The 5,375-nt window shown below is 39.6% G+C and overlaps 1 pseudogene; it reads right to left on the bottom strand.

Annotated features, from left to right (window-relative positions):
- Positions 1-372: 372 nt before the first annotated feature.
- On the bottom strand, positions 373-1,565 carry LOC115286420 (annotated as a pseudogene).
- Positions 1,566-5,375: the final 3,810 nt, after the last annotated feature.

Below are 5,375 nucleotides of genomic sequence, written 5' to 3'. Positions count from 1 at the left end.
CAAGTTTTTAACTTCATAGCTTAACAACTAAGGGTCATACCCTGGAGTCAATACATATACCTAGCATTTCATTGGGAACTACTTCATGTACATAGAGCTGAAATCAGTTACAAGGTAGGGCCTAACAAATGCGAGGGGAGACTTTTCAAAAAGTAGTTTTACAAGTATTAAACTTATCTTGCACACTGAAGTCATCATACATACAGGGCAAAGTCAGAGCTTTTATATTTTTTATTCTTCATTTAACTTTAAAAACACTAGTATAGTTGAATATTAAAACAAAAACAGTAGCCAAGTAGTGAGCTATGATTATAGTCCTTCACTCATTCACTACCGCATGTAAAATGCCAGCAGTGTTACTCACTGGCCCCATTAGGAGGTCTGACACTGAACACCACCCTAGGGTGATGTTCATCATCCTCATATGCTTCTCCAATGTAATGGCGCCGTCTTTCCTGATTTGGATCAAAGTCCACCAGTTCTACCTGGTCCATTTCATCAGTCTCTTCTACGTCCTTCCTCTCAGGTAGGAGTTTTTCCAGCAAAGAAAGTTTATCAGGAGAGAGAAAGCCATTCTCCAGGAAGTTTACCTTAAATTCAATGATTAGGCGACCCTTTTCATATGGTCTATGATAAATTGGCATGCCTTCATTCAGCACACACTTGATATCTCCGTGTTTGACAATCTGACCTGGATGAGAGGTGATGACAATGGTTCTGTTGTCAAGAGTAGATATTGGCTTTTGAAAGCCGCACAGGGCTTCAACCAGCTGTATGTCCATACACATGAAAAGATCCTCTCCTCGCCGAGTAAAAGCAGCATGGTCCTTCTGATCTAAAACAATGATAATATCTCCTGGTTCCAGTCCAGGTTCTTGGTCTCCTTCACCATGGAATGTTATCTTCTGGCCATCTTTCATGCCTTTGTCAATATGAACTTCTAGAATCTTCTTTTCGTGAACTATCTTCCTTCCATTGCAGCTTTTACATCTATCTTTAGGACTGATCCTTTCCCCATGACCCTGGTGCTCCATGCACACAGATTGAATTTGCTGAACCATTCCAGGTCCTATGTGATGAATTCTGATTTGCATTCCTGTACCTCGGCAATTGGGACAACATTCTACTGCTCCTTTCTTTCCGCTTCGGCCTTCACATTTGTTGCAAATCACATTCTTTTGCAGAGCTGGTTTTCTCGTTGCACCATTATATAAATCTTCTACGGTTGCAGAGAGCTGATGCACAACATTTTTACCTCTCCTTTCTCTTTGCATCCTTCCTCTTCCTCCAAAAAACATATCAAAGATGTCCATGGGGGAGCCAAAACCACCACCTGCGCCACCTTCTTTAATTGCTTGTTCTCCTCCTTTGTCATATAATTCCCTTTTCTTTGCATCAGAGAGCACTTCATAAGCTTGAGAAGTCTGTTTAAACTTCTCTCCTTCATTTGGATTCTTGTCAGGGTGGTACTTCAAAGCCAATTTCCTGTAAGCCTTTTTCAGTTCTTCCTGGGTGGCATTGGATTTGACCCCCGAAACATCATAGTAAGTAGTTTCTTTCACCATTTTCTACAGCCGGTGAGCGGGCCGAGGCTGGTGTGGGGGAGCGGGAAGCAGCACATTGCTGGGCGCAGCTCGGGCAGCTGCAGTTCCTCCGCTTTTCACCGAGCAGTCTGGAAAGTTCCTCCTGTTTATACCTATTTTACTGATGTAGAAACAAGGTACAGAGAAGATAAGTGACTTATCCAAAGCAACACAGCCATTAGTTAATGGTGGAGGGAGAACTGGATCCTGGCAATTCATCCTTAGGATCCTAGAATAGATTTTAAATCCACCATTTAATAATTCATATATTAGGGTAATGCTGCCCTCATAAGATGAGTTTGGAAGGGTTCCCTCCCTCCTCTTCAGTTTTTTTTTTTTAATAGTTCTAGGACAAGTTTTACATCATAATTGAGTTTGGTGGAATTTACCAGTGAAACTGTCTACTTTTGGGCTTTGGTTTTTTGGAGGTTTTGGTTACAGATTCAGTCTCCTTACTGGGAGTTAATCTATTTAGATTACCTATTTCTTCATGATTCAGTCTTCGAGGATTGTATGTTTCCAGGAATTTAACCTTTTGTCTAGGTTGTCCAGTTTGTTGTAGTTTTGTTGTAGATTCCAGTCAAGATGAATCACTGCCCTTTCCAAAGCAATCAAGTAACCATCCCTGGAAGGATGGTGCCATATTGGGAACTTAGTGTAAGTTTCTGTTGATGGCAGCTGGATATTTGGCAGCTTATATAAATAGCATTTATTCCTGCCATTGTGACTCCTCCATTCATGTACCCATGTGGCAGTATTCCGGTGACCAATGAAAGGAACTAACCAATATCAACCAAGCAGGTCATTTTGCTTACTTGTGAATTTAGCCCCTGCTCTGTAAGCCAGTGAAAGGTGCCCCTTTCCTAGTGTGCCCCATACCACTGGGCCCTAGAAGAATTCACTGATCTGGTAAGCTCTTGAATCTTCACAGAGCGTATCTTTTATCCTAAGGATTATATGTATCTTACCAAGACGTCTAGGACACTTTTCAGTTTTTCTCAGTTTGATTGACCTGACATATTTATATAGTGGACCAATGTGATATTCATGCTCATATCTAGGCAGCCCAGATATCTTTGGACTATATTTTTCATGCATGGCTCACTATATGGTCCATTCTGGTGTACATTGCATACATTTGAAAAGAGCATGCATTTTACAATTAATTGGCATAATGTTGTATAAATATATTGTAATATAAGATTGTATGTTCAGTTCTATATGATTGTATGTGTGATTATATATTTTATACCTATATATCACTATTGATGCTTTTTTCAAGGTTCTCTTTTCATTACTAAAAACAGGGTGTTAATATTTGCAACTGCAAATCTGCATTCGTCTATTTTTCCATCTCATCTATACCCTGTTTTTCTTAATATATTTTAGAGGTTTGTTATTAGATTCATAGCCATTTTGGATTTATATACTGAAGAATTAATGATTTTATGATTGTGATAGGTTCCTAATTATCTCGTGTTATATTTTTTAAGCCAACCATGTCTGCTATTAAGATAACATTTAGGGGGTGCCTGGGTGGCTCAGTCAGTTAAGCATCTGACTTCTGCTCAGATCATGATCTCGTAGCTTGTAAGGTCAAGTCCGGCATCAGGCTCTGTGCTGACAGCTCAGAGCCTGGAGCCTGCTTCAGATTCTGTGTCTCCCTCTCTCTGCCCCTCACCCCCTCTTTAAAATAAAGAAACATTAAAAATTTTTTAAAAAGATAACATTTGGGGTTCCTGGGTGGCTTACTTGGTTAGGCATCTGACTTTAGCTCAGGTCATGTGCGGGGGACCAGCCCACGCACCACTGTCTAAGGGTCTCTGAGTAGGGGGTTGGTGTCGGCGCAGTATCTATAAGAAAGAACACAAAGTGAATGGTGACAGTATTGCACTTTACTGTGATGCTTAGGATCTTTATATACCATAGGTGATTACATTTTGTCTTTAATGATTACATTGTAACTCTGAGGTTTTAGGTAAGAATCACATGTTCCAGAAAAGATTATTATTTCCATGGAAAAGAGAACAATAACATAATTTACTACAGAGTTTCAAAAACGGGAATGAAATATATTAATAAGAGTCTTGTTCTACGCATATAGTATAATATTAACCAAAGCTTAAGAGAAGGCTATTTTTCTTTAGAGGTGAACATGATGACTTATGGGTAAAGTGTCCCTGACCAGGAAGGGAGTTTCAATCTGAAAATTTGCCCACTCACCAAAACTATAATAAAAGGTCATAGAAAACTAATTCCAGTCTCTGATCCATCTTGATTTAGAGGTCATGCGCACATTCTCTAAAACAAAGGAAAGTAGGACCCAACAAGCCATATGACACTGTACTCTCAGTCTCCCAGGAGAGTGACTCAACCCTGATTCTCAACTGAGGGACCCTACTGCACAAGGGGTGCACCCACCAGCTATGCTAGGGATATGTGCATTCCTCCTGGTAGTCCAGCAGGATCTCGACAGGCCTTTTGGCTGAATGGGCCCCTAAAGTCATGATTTTGCAGTCTGTGAGTTCAAGCCCCGTATCCTGCTCTGTGTTGATAGCTTAGAGCCTGGAGTCTGCTTCAGATTCTATGTTTCCCTCTCTCTCTCTCTGCCCCTTCCCCACTCACACTGTCTCTCTCCCTCTCTCAAAAATAACCATTACAAAAAGATAACATGCCATATTTCTTATGCTTAGTGTTTGCTTATTATGTAGTTCCTTTTTTTTTTTTTGCATTCAACCTAGCTATGTCTTTGTATAGAGTGCAGACTCTTGAGCTGGGTCTTCTTTATCCAGTCTGATAATCTCTGCCTTTTACTTAGAATGTTTAGTCCATTTTTATTTAATATCACTACTTATATAGTTTGTTTTGATTTACCTATTTGCGATCTATTCTGTAATGGTATTACCTGGTTTTGATTTTTTCTTTCTCCTTTTACTCACTTCTTTGGAGTCAATCAGATATGTTTTATTATCTATCTTTTTCATGGACTTTTTAACTGTATCTTCTTTTTTTATTTTATAGTAGTTTTTCTAGGGATGATGATATGCATATTAACTTGCCAAGTTTGCTTATATTTGGTATTGTTTGAATGTAAATAAGATGTTAACACAATAGTAAAATTTCATTTGTCCCCTAACCCTGGTGGTATTGTTTTCATATTTTTTACATGTGTTTGTGAAATTATCCTACAATATAATTTTAAAATGTTATAAATGTTTTAATGTTTTAAAATCATTTAAATTTGTCATCACTCTAAAAAATGTGCAATCATATTCATGCCACCCTCAGCCTCCAGTTTGGACATTGGCCTGAAGCCCCCTGTGGCCCATCTCTCTGGTGGGCTTTGGTGTTAGTCATCTTTATGGGTTGTTTACTTTTAGTTCTTTTAATCTTCTAATGGTAGGGCTGATGAAGCCAGCTCAGACACACCTAAGGCTCTCCTGTTCCTTTCTCCTATTTGCATCTCACCTTCACCTCTGCCCCCTGCCCTACTACAGAGTTTCGGCCCTCACCTATCTGCTACTTTGTAGGACCTGTGACCCTAGTGGTGGGCACACACACTGGTGGGGGGTTGAGCATGAGAAGATTAAGGTCTGTGTGAGTAGGAAGGTAGTAGGACCTGTCAGAATCTTTTATTTTCCATTTCCTTCCATGATAGTAAAGACATTGGACTCCACTGTTGCAAGCCAAGACTACTTCAAGGTTTTCTCCTTTCTTATAGCACTTGCTTTCAGAAGTGAGGAAATGGCTGAGATTCTCCTTCAGTAATTCATGTCCATTTCCATTGATGGT

The sequence above is a fragment of the Suricata suricatta genome, chromosome 3 (assembly GCF_006229205.1).
Source record: "Suricata suricatta isolate VVHF042 chromosome 3, meerkat_22Aug2017_6uvM2_HiC, whole genome shotgun sequence".
Lineage (NCBI taxonomy): Eukaryota > Metazoa > Chordata > Mammalia > Carnivora > Herpestidae > Suricata > Suricata suricatta.
Note: the sequence above shows the minus strand (reverse complement) of the source record. Positions and strands in the feature narration are given on the sequence as shown.